A 15,185-nucleotide genomic window follows, 5' to 3' on the forward strand; every position below is an offset into this window, starting at 1 on the left:
TTCTGAAGCTGGAAACGGGGAGAGACAGTCAGACAGACTCCCGCATGCGCCCAACCGGGATCCACCTGGCACGCCCACCAGGGGCGAAGCTCTGCCCCTCCGGGGGGTCGCTCTGCCATGACCAGAGCCACTCTAGCGCCTGGGGCAGAGGCCAAGGAGCCATCCCCAGCACCCGGGCCATCTTTGCTCCAATGGAGCCTTGGCTGCGGGAGGGGAAGAGAGAGACAGAGAGGAAGGAGGGGGTGGGGGTGGAGAGGTAAATGGGCGCTTCTCCTATGTGCCCTGGCCGGGAATCGAACCAGGGTCCCCCGTACGCCAGGGCGACGCTCTACCGCTGAGCCAACCAGCCAGCCCCCCCCCCCCACTAGACTTTAAGCGTCTTGAAATCCAAATTCTGGCCTTTATTGTTGTGTTGTTGTTCACCATTGTGTTCCAGGGACCTAGCACTGTGCCTGGCACATAGCAGGTTCTAATGTGTATCTGAACAGACTAAGAAGTTGCTTAGGATATTAATTCAGGAGATTTAGCAATAACCAACAAAGCAGGAATTAAATTTAAATTTTCAGCTGGAAACAAATTTAGCCAGTATATCCAGAAATTTGGAGGAAGGAATGACACCTAATTACATATATAAGCTCACTCTGTGGTTCTTCCACCCACCAGTTTGCAAAAACATAGATAAAGTTTCTTAAAATTAGACTTGCCATCACTGGCTTGTAAAACAGCTTGCATTACACACACACGTTCAAGATGAGAATACCAGCGATCTCACTCTTACTGTATAACCAACCAAAATGTGTGTAAGAATGTTCAGGGCACATGGCTGTTATTCATAACAGTCCCAAACTGGAAACAACCCCATGTCTGCCAACGGTAGACTAGATAAAGAAATTGTTGTTTAGTCAGACAGTGTAGCACAACTACAACCACAGACAGCAACATGGAAAAAGTTCAGATGCCAAAGCTACAAACTGATGCCATATATGTAGAATTCAAACACCAGGCAAAACTCATGCATTCCTAAGGTAAACACTCTCCTCCTAAGGAAGAACAAGAAGGTGACTACTGTAAAATCAGGATAAGATTTCCCTTTAGAGAGAGCAGGGAGCAGGAGGGAGCCTCTGCATTATGAGTAAAGTTCTATTTTTTGACGGAGGTGACAACTATGAACATTCATTCAGGTAAACATTGCACTGTTTATCAAAAACCCAAATATGCTTAAGAATTGAAAAGAACAATTCTTGGGCCCACGTCCCAAATTATCTGATCCAATGGGTGTGGCTCAGGCCCTAAAAGCTACTCTTTTAACAAAGAATTTGAGAGATTCCAATGTAGGTGGTCCTCAGACCAGGCGCAGGGAGATCAAGACAGACAGCCTACCTTACAGCTGGGAAGAGCTTTAGGGGACAGTCAGAAAGCTCAGCCTGATTCCCAGTTTAACTGCCTGGCATGATCAGCTCAGGGGCTTCAGGAAGACTCCTTCAATCCTTCCTTTGATCCAAGCACGAAGCCCATTAGCAGGGGGCAGAGGTAGAAAGATAGCTCAAAACCCCCAAACGGTTTAAGTAAACTTCTAAACCGACTGAGGGTGAACTTGGAATTACATCACAGTGTCTTTACCATTACAGATGTGTGTCTGTCTCAAAGAGAAAATTGGCCATTACAAAGTTTCTTAAGTACATTTGATCACTTTTCTTTGGCTCTACAAGAGATGTTGTAGAGCCACCATTGGGTTCATTGCTGTCACTTACCAAGGTCCACATTTTTGCAACATGCAATACAGAAAACGAGGTCCAGCCCTGACATGACCATTAAATCTATAACCAGCACCTCTGTACCCTGCTATATAAAAAGCTCTTGTTTTCTAGGTAGACACACCAGCAAAATGCAAGAGGATGGATGAGCAAATCCAATATTTTCTTGCCTTTCCAACAGTAAACTTGGCATAGCTCTCTGGGCCCCCAACATTTTCCAGGTGCTCTCCCCCCCCCACCCCCGCCCCTGGCCCCTGGGCTCTGTGCTCCTCTGACTGCTTGCTACAAAAGCAGCTGTGACACCAGGAGGCTGCAGCTCCCCCTGCAGCACTCTAAGCTGAAGTCCCATTGAAAACCACTCAGCTGGAACTAGCCAAATATACCCATTCATCACGATGACTTTCCTTCTTCAAGTTAGGTCCTAATCCCTTACACTACTTTCGCCAAAGAAGCCTGCGTTGTGCTATGTGTGTTCAAACCCCACCACACCCCACCCCACTTCCTGGAGACTGTGAGACTTGCCTGCAGTGGGGTCTTCCTTTTCTCTCTTTTCAGCCTGCCTCCCCCTCTCGGATTCTATGAATTTTTCAGAACCTACAAGAGGATCCCTCCAACGTGGTCAGAAACCAGACATGTCTGGGGCACATCAGGAATCCCTATAGTTTTTGTGTTATAAACCCAGCAAGCAGGTTTCCCTAAAAACCTTACTCTGATGATCCCACGTACCAACTGGGATTCACTCCCTAGCCAGTCCCAGCCCCAAACTGCCCAAGCCCTGTTGTTTCCACTACTGTTTCTGCTACTGTTTCCTCCAGAGCCATCTGTGTTGCAACCTTCACCCCCGACTCCCATCCACAGACGCTTAGGCAAAGGGAGGTCACTGGGGCAGGCACATGGCTAAGCCTGAGCCTTAAAATCAGGGTGGGCTTTAGGGAAAATGATCAGGGGGCACTTCCTTTCCATCTCTGTATTGAATTTGCAAAGTCTATGGAGGAAAAGGAATTACACATATGTAGGAATAACCTCTTAACACATTTCCGAGGATCTCAAATGAAAAAGAATGTTTTAACACACAAAATGAGGAGAACTCTAACTTTGTGGATGGTATTGTAGAAAAAGCTCTGGGCCAGGAGGAGGAAAAAGAGGATTCTTATCTTGCTTCTGCCAATGAATAGTTTGAGGCCTTAAGCACAATTCTTGGTCTGCAGTTTCCTGGTTTCTGCAAGGAAGTATTTGGCTTTACCAACAATTTCTTCCGGCTCAAAAATGCTGTAAACTTATGGATACCTTTCATTCAGTGTATATTTTATGTAAGGACTGTGAGCAAAAACTTGACCTCAGGACTTGACTGTGCTACCTGTCTCCACCCATCCTTTCCCCCTCTTTCCTGGGCAATATTAAATATTTTAAAAATCCCGCAAACTCATCCCTGTGGTACAATCAACCCAGGCGTCTCACCTTCATCACGCATGTATATTTATTTGTGCCCTCAATAATTGGCTTACTTCTCCCCCACCTCATCCCTGGATTACAAACTACAATATGACATAAGAAGAGCAAACAGTCAGAGTCAGGGAGCTGTAAATCCATCTGGAAAATCCCAACCAGCAAGACAGTTATGTCCCGCAAAGTCATTGTAATTCACTCTCAAACGTCCTGGAAGCCTAAGAGAAAGGGAAAACCTTGCAGGTGCACAGTGAGCACCTTGGCACAGAAAGTTCACAAAGGCACAAACCAAACCAGTGTTTTCAGGGATGCACAGCTTCCCTGTGCCCACGTCCTGAAAGGCACGTGTAAGGGTATTCTTTACACAGGAACAGAAAACGACAGAGTGAATAGAGCCTGCACGCAACACCCGTCGAGCAGCGAAGCATCTGGCTTCTCTTTGGACCATTTCTCGCAAAGACTGTCTGTGGCTAGCTACAAGGGCAGGAAACAATCCGTGTTCTAGAGAAAAAGGGAGCACTGTAAGGGGGACAGCCTGCAGTGGGGTTGGCTGGGGTGCTGTTTGCGTTGACTAGGCAGGGCAGTCCTGTGTGTATGGGTGCCATCTGAGCTGAGATCTGGAGGAAGTAAGGGAGCGAGCATGCTAGATCCCCAGGGAAGAGCATAGCAGGTAGGTAGACAGCAGGTGCCAAAGGCCCTGAGATTGGCAAGGCTGGGCATGTTTATGGAAAAGGAAAAAGGCCAGTGTGACTGGAGTCCAGTAGTGCAGGGAATTGTGATGGGGAAATGGGCTCAAACAGAAATAGTCTCAGGGCTAGGGGCAGAGGGCTGATGGCATGTGGCCAGCAAGAATTTTTGGCTTATACTGTAGGTAAGATGGGTAGGCAACCGAGTACAGAGCATGACTGACATATGTAGCTAAGAATAACCCCTGCAGGGTCTTCCTCCTTATGAAATACCCAGAAGCCACAAATAGAGCGAGGACTCCTCCTCTGCCATTACTGGGGTAGTCATCACCAATCTGAAGGTTTCTTAATGCATGCAAAGCCCTGAAAGTAGGAACCACTTTAACTCGTGCCACATCTGCCTCACCTCAGCAAAGGCGATAAGACAGGAGGTTCCAATCTGTCTTTGTTCCTCATGTCCTAAGGTTCTTCCCAGAGACCCTAGGAGAAATTGTCAGGGGCCTCTAAGCATCCCACCTACTTGCCCCACGTATAGTTCTGTTTCCACCTGTGCCGTAGCTTACATCTTCTGGGTCTGTTATTGCTTGAAAAGTATCTGCCTGGACAAGAAGGATGGCAGGGCCACTGACTACACTGTTCTTGGTTATCAGATGACTCTCGGTGGTTTCTGGAAGTGGGATGGAGGAAGTCAGCACATGAAGACAGAACTTATTCTTCCAAATTGTTCCAGTTGTGTACTAATTTTAAAAGAAATGTGATATGAAAAAATTAAAACCTGTACAATTATTGGGAGATGCCAGGACGTGACAATTCTGAGGTGGGTTTTGGTAGGTGCTCTTTAGTCTGGGTAAAGAGGAAGGGCTGGAAGGGAGAGAAGAGGAGTGCTTTGCCCTAGTGGAGACCCCAAAACTTTCTACATGTAGTAATAAGAAAAGGCAAACCTTGTGAGTTTATTAAGTGCATCGAGAGGAAGCATGTTGAACTGAGTGGTTGTCTGCCACAGACAAAACCAAACAAAAACCAAGGAATCAAGATGTCTTCTCTACTGGCTTCCTTGGGCCACCACAACAAATTACCGCGAATTCAGCAGATTAAAGCAACAGAGGTGTATTCTCTCACAGTCCTGGGGGCTAGAGATCTGAAGTCAGGGAATCTGTAGGGTCATGCTCCCTCCAAAGGCTTGAAGGGAAAAGGCTGTCCCTGCTGCTTCTGCTTTCAGTAGCTCCGGATGTCCCTTGGCTTGTGGTTGCAGGGTCTGCCTCCATCTCCACACCTGTGTCTCCCTGTGTCTCTCCTGTGTGTCTCTTCTAAGGATTACTTGTTGCCAGATTTAGGACTCACCCTTCATCCAGGATGATCTCCTCTGGAGAACCTTCACATAATTAGATATGTAAAGACTCTTTACAAATAAGGTCACATTCCAAGATATGACATATTTTTGTGGGGGGCGGGAGAGCCATCAACCCTCCCAAGGGATACACTTATGGAGACAATAAATGAGCTTCCACCACTGAAGAACATCAGGGGTGCAGCCATTCAGAAACACCTGGAGCACAAAGCCAGAAAGCAATCAGCCAGGTAGAGGCCCGGGAAGCCATGGGAGCAGATACCACATGACCTGCAGATCAGGGATGTAGCTGGCAGAGGGAAGGCGACAACTCCGTGCAGCACAGCAGTGTGCAACCCTGGCTGCACATTAAAATCACTTGGGAGCTTTTAAAAAACACATTAACACCCAGGCTCCTCCCTCAGAGATTCTGACTTAATGGGGTTGGGTTGGTACCAGGTCATTCGCATTTTTTTTAAAGGTCCCCAGGAGATTCCCATGCACAGCTAAGGTGGAGAAACACCAGTAGCTGGAAGGGCATTGAGGGGAGGAGCCAGGGACCTACATTCTCCCCCAGGCTCTGATGCTTACATGGGACAAGGAAATTCCCGTATGGGCTCAGAGACGACAGCCAACGTTCCCTTTCTTTGTGCTTGTTCAGCACCCTTTTCACACGGTCCTCTGAGTTCCGCTGCTGCTGCCAGGCCGGTTGGAAGACCTTCCATACACACACTGTTCTGATTTTGTTTTCCATCTGCCCCTGCACCACGCGAGGAACTGTGTGATCCTCAGCACTCAGGCATGGCTCGTTCAAATTACTTCAAGGGTGACAATTTGAGCAGCCGGCATTGGGTCCTCAGCAGAGCTATGGAGCCATGAGATGTGCACATCTGAGGAGGCTGGTGTTACCTCAGAGCACTCTCCAACTGCCTGCTACAGTTCCTGAGGGGCCACCATGGCCTGTACTGTGGTGTTCTACTTCATCCCTCTACTCTGAGCACTCTCCTCTGGGGCCCAGCCACCCGTGCAGTCAGAGAAGCCTTTCCGTTCTCTTCTGCTTTCCTGAAAGGAAGAAGACACAAACTCAGTACCACTTCTTGTGTTCAGTAGCTACTCCTCCCTAGGCCTTAAGAGAAGTTCTGGAGTGGAGATGGCCCTTCGGAACTGTCCCAAATTCAGGCTAGTCGGCCAGGTCTTTGCAAACCCTACTCCACTCCTCCGCAACAGAGCAAGCTGGTGCCATGCCTCGTGTTGGGCAGCTTTCTTGAACTGAGCTCAATTCCCAAAGAGGGACAGAGCCATGAGTTTAGCAGCCAACATTGCTGTCTGCTTGGAGAATGTGTGCCCTCGTCTCGAAGGGGAACTTGGGCGGCACACTGCAGGATCCACTGCACCTTGAATATTTTCATTTTCACCAAATCAATTTAAAATTAGGAATTTTTTTTTTTTTTACTGAATTCATCAGGAGATAAAAATCTTTTTTAGTGTGTGGGAAGGTCTTCTTTATCTGGTTAAGAGCTTTAGCAAGCAAAGCTGAGTAAGAAACAAAAAAAAATAAAAAAGAAAATTTGCCCTTGTTAAGTGATGAAAGAATTCTACAGCAACTGGCAAGAACACTGAGAAGCTAGTGTTTGGATATGAAAACAAAATCTCTAAGGTACTTAACACAAAACTCTGGCGTTCATAATGGAGAGTCTCACACACATAGACAGGCAGGCTGACAGACTGACGGAGAGGCCAGTGGTTCTCAAGGCAAACATCTTAAGTTACAGCAGCCCTTGGCTTCTTTCTTTTCCCCATTAGGTACTGCATTCAAAGGACCTTCATGTGGTATATTGAAGATCAAAGTACATTTTTTCAAAGGAGAGAAAAAAAACCAGAAAGAACTAACTATTCCAAATATACATATGTTCTCAGTTGTGCATATTTTCCATCCTTTGTTGTAGGAAAATAAGTTGAAGACAGGAAAGAACTAGGTGATAGAATCAATTGTGTACATATCATTGTCAAGAGAGGACGCCAGGTTCAACACAATGGAAGCCTGTCTGTAAGCTGAGGCTTTTGGAATTTAAACTAATCAATGCTGTTACAACATTTGAGACTTTTTAAAAGACAATCTTCTTTTAAAGAAAAACTACAGTGGATTAAGACATATATATTAAAGCATGTTCATGGTGAATGTCACTTTTCTTTCTGCAGAAAGTTCTATTTCTTACTCTATTTCAAGTAGTTTATTTTTTTTAATTTATTTATTGATATTAGAGAGAGAGGAAGGGAGAGAAAGAGAAAGACAGAAACATCGATCTGTTCCTGTACATGTCCCTGACCTGGGATCAAACCTTCAATCTTTGCATATGAGGACAATGTTCTAACCAATTGAGCTACCCAGCCAGGGCTCATGTACAGTTTAGATTAAATGGCTCCTGCTACATTATCTTAGTGCTTCTAAGAGAAGCAAAAAAAAATCACACACTATGTTCTTGAAGTTTCACCAATAGAAAAATATTCAAATAGTACATATTAAGCACATAGTTCAACACATACATTGCTAGTCTTCTGGGTGTCAGATACTGTGGTGGGCACTGAGGCTACATGAATAACTAGACACAGTGTCTAGTTATTTTCAAAGGGTGAGCAAGATAGACAATTCCAATGTTAGGCAGCAAATTTGAAGATAGCATATAGAGGAGTAATCACAGCTACCTTGGAAACAACCTGCCTTCTTGTGGGGAGGGATTTAGAGGATGAGGGAAGGTTCCATGGAAGAAATGGCTCCTGAACCTAATCATGCAGAATGAGCAGGAGATAGATGGGCGAAGAGTCCTGGGAAAGACTTATGGGCTTGGGGAATGGTAATGACAAGCCATTCTGTATTGTTGCATATAGAAGAAATGCAGAACGGGAGATGACCTGGGGAAGTGGAAGAAGACAGCCAAGGAGGGCTTTGGATGACATGAAGGAGCTTAGAGTCATTAAAGAAGAAGATGGCCAGGTTTGCATTTAGACCAGTTGTTCTGGCAGCAGCATGGGAAAGGGATTTAAGGGAACCAAGATGAGGAACAGGTGTGAGAACTATTTTAGAAGCAATAGGACAGGGTTACTAATAGGATTTAGGCGTGAGGGAGAACAAGAAATTAAGTATAGTTCTCAGGTCTCTAGAAAGGGCGATTGGCTAGATGGATGGATGAATAGACTGTTAGACAGATGGAGAATTCAGAAGAGTAGGTATAGAACAAAAGGATGGGAGTTTGGTTTTAGATACCTTGAGCTAGAGAGAACCAAGAAAGAGGTTAATGTAGATGTGGGAGTCTAAATCTCTGAAGATGGGTCTAAGTTAAACATTGACTTGGGAGTCATTCCTGTATTCAAGCAGTATAAGGGTATAAATTGTTGTTTGTTTTTACATGTTTTATTCAAAACTGTATATCCAGAACCTACAACCATACACACCATAAGTGTCTGTAGATGAAGAGTCATTAAACTTGTGGCAGTGAAGGAACTGTGTGGTAGAAACGCTGAAGAAAAAGAAGTGATCAGAGAACACAGGGCAGCGTGGAAACAAATGTCTTGCTGGGCATCTCCGAGCTCTCACTGCCAACACTCCATACGGAATCTGTACATTTCAAGTTCAATAGAAATTACAAAAGAATTCAGTACTTACCTTCATTCAATTATCTCCAAAGTAACAGGAGGAAAGTCTATTTTATGTATTTTCAACTGAGTTGTATGGGATAATGTGAGTGTTTAAAATGGACGAGAAATACACTCATGGACTTACAAAGACAAACCCTGCATAGTTCATCTAATTTTTTAAAACTTGGGAAAAACAAATTATATACTAATAAGAGAGACTATCTTGGTCACCACACGTATATACTAGTGCTGACTTAGCATCTCCATGGAAAGGATTCAAAGGGACTTCAAAATTGTTATGTTGAGGTGAGTGGCAGAAAAATGGGGAGTCACCTCTGACATCCCTTATTTCCATAGCTACACTGTTTCCAAATCCTGCCCGTTTCACATCCTACATACCTCTAGAATCTAGTCACTTTCTCTCCCCATCACCCTACTCTACTCCAAGGAATGGCCACCTGTCCCTGGACTTCTGCATACCATCCCTCCTCTCATCCTCTCTGGACCTCCTCCCACTCCTCCCCTAATGAATTTATTTAATGCTAACCTGAGTATTTTTTTTGTTTTTGTTTTTTGGTGTTTTTATTATTTAAAAATTTTTAAATGAAGCTGGAAACGGGGAGAGACAGTCAGACAGACTCCCGCATGCGCCCGACCGGGATCCACCTGGCACGCCCACCAGAGGCACGCTCTGCCCACCAGGGGGTGATGCTCTGCCCCTCTGGGGCGTTGCTCTGTCCCGACCAGAGCCACTCTAGCGCCTGGGGCAGAGGCCAAGGAGCCATCCCCAGCGCCCGGGCCATCTTTGCTCCAATGGAGCCTTGGCTGCGGGAGGGCCGGGAATCGAACCCGGGTCCCCTGCACGCCAGGCCGACGCTCTACCGCTGAGCCAACCAGCCAGGGCCTGTATTTTTGTTTTTTAAAAACACAAACCTGATCACATTTCCCTTTCATATGAAGCCCTTCATTGGCTTCCTGTGCCTCACAGGATAAACACAGATCTCCTTAAGTGACCTAAAAAGCCCTCAAGACATGACCTCAGCCTCTTTCTGGTCTCCTCAGGCCCCTATCCCCTGCTCTCGATCTGCTGTCTGCTCGGACCTTCCTTTAGATCCTCATATCTGCTGCCTCCCTCCCACCCCAGCACTCGCTGTTTCCTTCACTGAGAACGCACGTATCATCAGCCCCCACTCTCCAACCCAGCCCATTCTTCCCGGTAAAATCAAACTCTACTATTGGCTGATTTCATGGTACTCCACCACTATCCCACAGAGCACATAGCTCACTTTATAATTATAGACATTCTTCACTCTATAATTATCCATTCATTGCATAATTAAATAAATAATAGCTGTTGGCTGGGCCATCGGTTCCATATCTGTTTTTGATCCCAGCTCTTAGATTTCCATCTAGCACATAGCAAGTACTCCAGAAATATCTGCTAAAATAATGAATGCATTAATGAATATGTGGAAGTGTATTTCTCTAGTTAGGATATTTGGGAGGCTTTGAAATTATTAACCAAAAAACAAATCTCTCAAAATGTAAGCACTATATGTTTTTACTTCCACTTCCCAGTTATTATACAATATTGAACAACATATGCCCATACATACTCCTTAATAAAATGTTTGATTGATCTGATTTTTCAGGTTGAACTGAAAAAGTAGAATAATAGTCATATAAAATATTTCAGAGTCCCTTCTCTTAGGCATAGTTCAGTAAAAGAATCGACCAGAAATAGCAGATCCAAAGCTATTTCAACCTATCCTTCATCATACCATGTAACAGACACTTTTTGAAACAGAAATAAAACAACAATATTTCCTAAACATTACTTTGAACAATCCTATAGTTCTATGGAAAGTTAATCAGGACTTCAAAAGTATTAGAAAAGCTTTGTTAAATGCATTTTAAATAACTCATGCCTATAGTTTAATCATTGTCTCACATGGCTGTCTCCTCAGCCATAGCAGGAGCTGGACTTGACTGATTTTTTATTGCCAAGGCTAAGGCCCACATGCTTACCACCCACTAGCAATAAATGCTCCTGAAACAAATGCCAACTTCAAAATGTTCATTAAATGTTTCCTCTCTCCTTTTCTTTTTTCTTTTTTTTCCAAGTGAGAGGATGGGAGACAGAGAGACAGACTCCTGCATGAGCCCCAACCAGGATCCAACAGCAAGCCTCCTATGGCCCTGGTCAGCAAACTGTGGCTCGTGAGCCACATGTGGCTCTTTAGCCCCTTGAGTGTGGCTCTTCCACAAAATACCACGTGTGGGTGCTACCTCAATAAGGGATGTATCTATCTATATAGTTTAAGTTTAAAAAATTTGGCTCTCAAAAAAATTTTCAATTGTTGTACTGTTGATATTTGGCTCTGTTGAATAATGAGTTTGCCGATCACTGCATATGGGATGATGTTCTGTTCATCTGGGACAATACTTGCAACTGAGCTATTTTTAGCACCTGAGGCAGAGCCTCTGCCGAGCCATCCTCAGTGCTCCAGGCCTATGCTCTTGAATCAATCAAGCCATAGCTGGGGGAGGAGAAAAGAAAAAGAGCAAGAGAGAGAGGGAGAAAAAGGGGAGAGGGAAAGGGTGAAAAAGCAGATGGTCACTTCTCCTGTGTGCCTTGACAGGGAATTGAACCCGGGACATCCACATGCTGGGTCAACGCTTTACCACTGAGGCAACTGGCCAGGGACCTCTATTTTCAAAAATAACTAAAAGGCATCCAGTTCAATATTGTCTAGAGATTGATTCTCCAATGTTTATAGGTATTATTGTTCCTTTCACCTCAAAAAAGGGTACCTATGTTTAGTCAAAAAGCAAATTTTGATATTTTCTTCGACCTTCTAAGATTGAATCTGCAGACTCCTCTGTAGAAAGGTGAAAAGACTGGCAAATCAAACATTAGGACTTACTGCTGCAAAAGAGACAGAGCCATGCGGAAGGTGTTTGGTCGGCCACGTGGTCGCTCCTGGAGAGCTGCCCTGTGCTGATTAAGAAGGAAAGCATGTATGACTCAATTGGATAAAAAGGCCTCATATCTTTCTTTTTTTTTTTTCTCTCTGAAGCCGGAAACGGGGAGATACAGTCAGACAGACTCCCGCATGCGCCCGACAGGGATCCACCCGGCACGCCCACCAGGGGCTACACTCTGCCCCTCCAGGGCGTCGCTCTGCCGCGACCAGAGCCACTCTAGCGCCTGGGGCAGAGGCCAAGGAACCATCCCCAGCGCCCGGGCCATCTTTGCTCCAATGGAGCCTTGGCTGCGGGAGGGGAAGAGAGAGACAGAGAGGAAAGGGGGGGGGTGGAGAAGCAAATGGGTGCTTCTCCTATGTGTCCTGGCCGGGAATCGAACCTGGGTCCCCCCGCACGCCAGGCCGACGCTCTACCGCTGAGCCAACCGGCCAGGGCCGGCCTCATATCTTTCTTGCAGAAAAACTCCTTGTGAGAATTTCGGGACCTGGACCCATACAAATAGGCACAAGTGAACCCAACATTCACAATGAAAATTTAAGGTGATTATCTTACTACATGTTTCCCCAAAAGCAACCCCGAGGAAGGCTTTGCGTACCAGGAGTTTATTTGGGAGTGGCGCAGTGGGGGGGTGCAGAGGAGAGGAAGGGAAGGCAGCAAAAGAAAAGGCCCATTAACACCCAAGTCACTTCTGTGGACAACTGAAGCCCAGTCCCACGGGGGAACTCCGGAGCTGGAGCAGATGGGAAGCATGAGATTCAGTTATTTCAACCAAGAGGCAGGATAGCTTGGGTATTTTATACAACGGTTAGTCCTTGCTTGAAGGCTGCTTCCAGAATTGTCCTTTCCTCAGCTCCTCCAGCCTTCTGTGTGAAAGCAGCAGAGCAGTTTCGGTGGCCAGAGAGCCCTGAGGCAAAGAAATGCAGCCACTACCAGTTGCAAGTTGGGCTGCCATGCGTTAGGGATAATAGCCAGGGCACCGAGAGCATCTGCCACAGTAATGAACTGCACAGAGTCATTCCCATTTATCGGGTGCTTGCTCCGAGCAGAGCCGTCTACAATGATGATTTCATTTTTAAACTCATAACAGCCCTGGGAGGTAGGCATTATTATTACAACTTTACAACTAAAGAGAGAGGGTAGTGAACTTCTACAAGGTCATGCTCGAATGCATAGCATAATATAACTGGCTACGGAGTTGAAGCTCTGAGCCACCGCTCTGTACTGGAAGGACTATCCTGCAGCTCCATAAATGCATACTGACCACCCACCCCATACACAGTGAAACTCACACAAGCCAGCCTTCCTTCCTGTCGGGCATTTCACTCTTTGCCTTTACTGGTTCTTTCACATTGGCATCAAGAGCTGTGCCAATTATTCAACAGTCAGTTGACCAAATACAGGACAACTTTGTGTAGGATAGTGGAGCTCTAAGGGCCTTTGACTGAAACTTCCAAATGAACATTCCGTGTGGCCAAGTTGTCAGTGAGAAAGGAGGTCTAATGAATCTCCGTGGTGCATGCCTGAAAGCAGGGCCCGAACCACGCCAGCTTGAACACAATTATAAGGGCGTTGTTCCAGTGCCCTCCATACAGAGTAACTGTTATCTGGAGCTGTGGAGGCATTTCCTGAAATAGCCGGTAATTGTACAATGAAGCACATCATAAAAGCTGGCTGTTCCTCCACGTCTGATCACGAGGACAAAACTGAACCAGTTAGGACATTGATCTAGACCATGAAATTATGTTCAGAGGCTTTCCCTCCAACAGAGAAAAATCCACTTACCTAAAATAGCCTCCCTTTAATAGACTGTTGCAGTAATAAACGGGTTTATTTGATGGAACTTGCTGTGTATACTCAAAGTGAATTTGAACCAACCAAATTCCCATCCTTCTCTCAAGTAGAGTAATGACTTCCTATATATTCATGCATTAAAATCACAGCATTTTGTCTTGAAAACAATGAAATTCTTTAAAGGTTACATTTCTAATTTCTCAGGATCCTCACTTTTTCTTATATAATCGATCAAAGAATTTCCCTAAGTTCTTTGATTCCTTGGAAAGCCTACTGCTAAGGGGAAAAAAAATTCATTTCATAATTCTTTTTAAAACTGCAAAATGATTAAAAGATATTCCAGAGGCAATTATATAACATACAAGATCAAATATTTAAGAAGAGAAGCAGAAGTTAGGAGTTCAGCTGACATACTTCTTCAGGTCTGGTGGATTAATTACCTCTATCACCCAAAGTTACCTACCATGGTTTGCATTCTCTGCAGGCAAAAAAAACACACACACAAAAAAAAACCCTCCATAAAACAAAAAACAAAACACTGTGCATAGCCTCCACTGTCTGCACCAATTAATTTAAAGGAGAGGGGCTGCAGAAAGGCACCTAGAACAACCTGACGATCAAATTAAAGCATGAAACGTTAGGGTCTTCTGTATCCCAGCCTATAAGGAGCCTCCTGACATCATCTCTTCTAGAAGGAATTTGTTTTCTTGTTCCCTTAACATAGACATTGTAAACAGGCCAGTTTATATAGTAGGATGAAAGAACATTAAGGGACCCCTGAGAGGAAGCCACCAAAATGTGATCTTGGGAATGATGGCTTTGTAAACCCAGCGACAGGAACTCCTGAGATCTCCCCAGTGTCCACCCCATTTAAACAGCTGTCATCTCCTTTTCTGCAGGCACAGCAGACATGCTCTTCTGAAGACTGGCTCAAATGTGCTGTGATTCATGTGCATTTTTAAAGGATGCCCTGTCTCTATTAAAACATTTCCATCCAGGCCTTGGCCTGGTGGCTCAGTGGATAAAGCATTGTCCCAGCACATCAAGATTGAGGGTTCAATCCCTGATCAGGGAACATAGGAGAAGCACTCAATGAGTACACAATTAAATGGAACAACTAAGTGAAACAATGAGTTGATGCTTCTCTCTCTCTCTCTCTCTCTTTTTCTCTCAAATCAATAAAAAAATGAAAACCATTTCATCCATAAAGCAGTGGAATAGCTATAATTGTGAGATGAACTAGATAGAGTTCACATTAAATAATAACTTCTGGTCACCTCAATAAATTCAATTAAAAAATAAAAATAACCTAACCAGGCAGTGGCACAGTAGATAGATCATTGGCCCAGGATACTGAAAACCCAAGGTTGCCAGTTTGAGCATGGGATCATAGCCATGACCCTATGGTTGCAGGCTTGTGCCCAAAGGTCACTAACTTGAAGCACAAGGCTGCTGGCTTGAGCCCGAGGTCACTGGCTTGAGCAAGGCTTCACTGGTTCGGGTGGAGCCCCCCCCCCCCCAGTCAAAGCACATATGAGAAGCAATCAATGAACAACTAAG

Source organism: Saccopteryx bilineata, chromosome 2 (genome assembly GCF_036850765.1).
Source record: "Saccopteryx bilineata isolate mSacBil1 chromosome 2, mSacBil1_pri_phased_curated, whole genome shotgun sequence".
NCBI classification, from domain to species: domain Eukaryota; kingdom Metazoa; phylum Chordata; class Mammalia; order Chiroptera; family Emballonuridae; genus Saccopteryx; species Saccopteryx bilineata.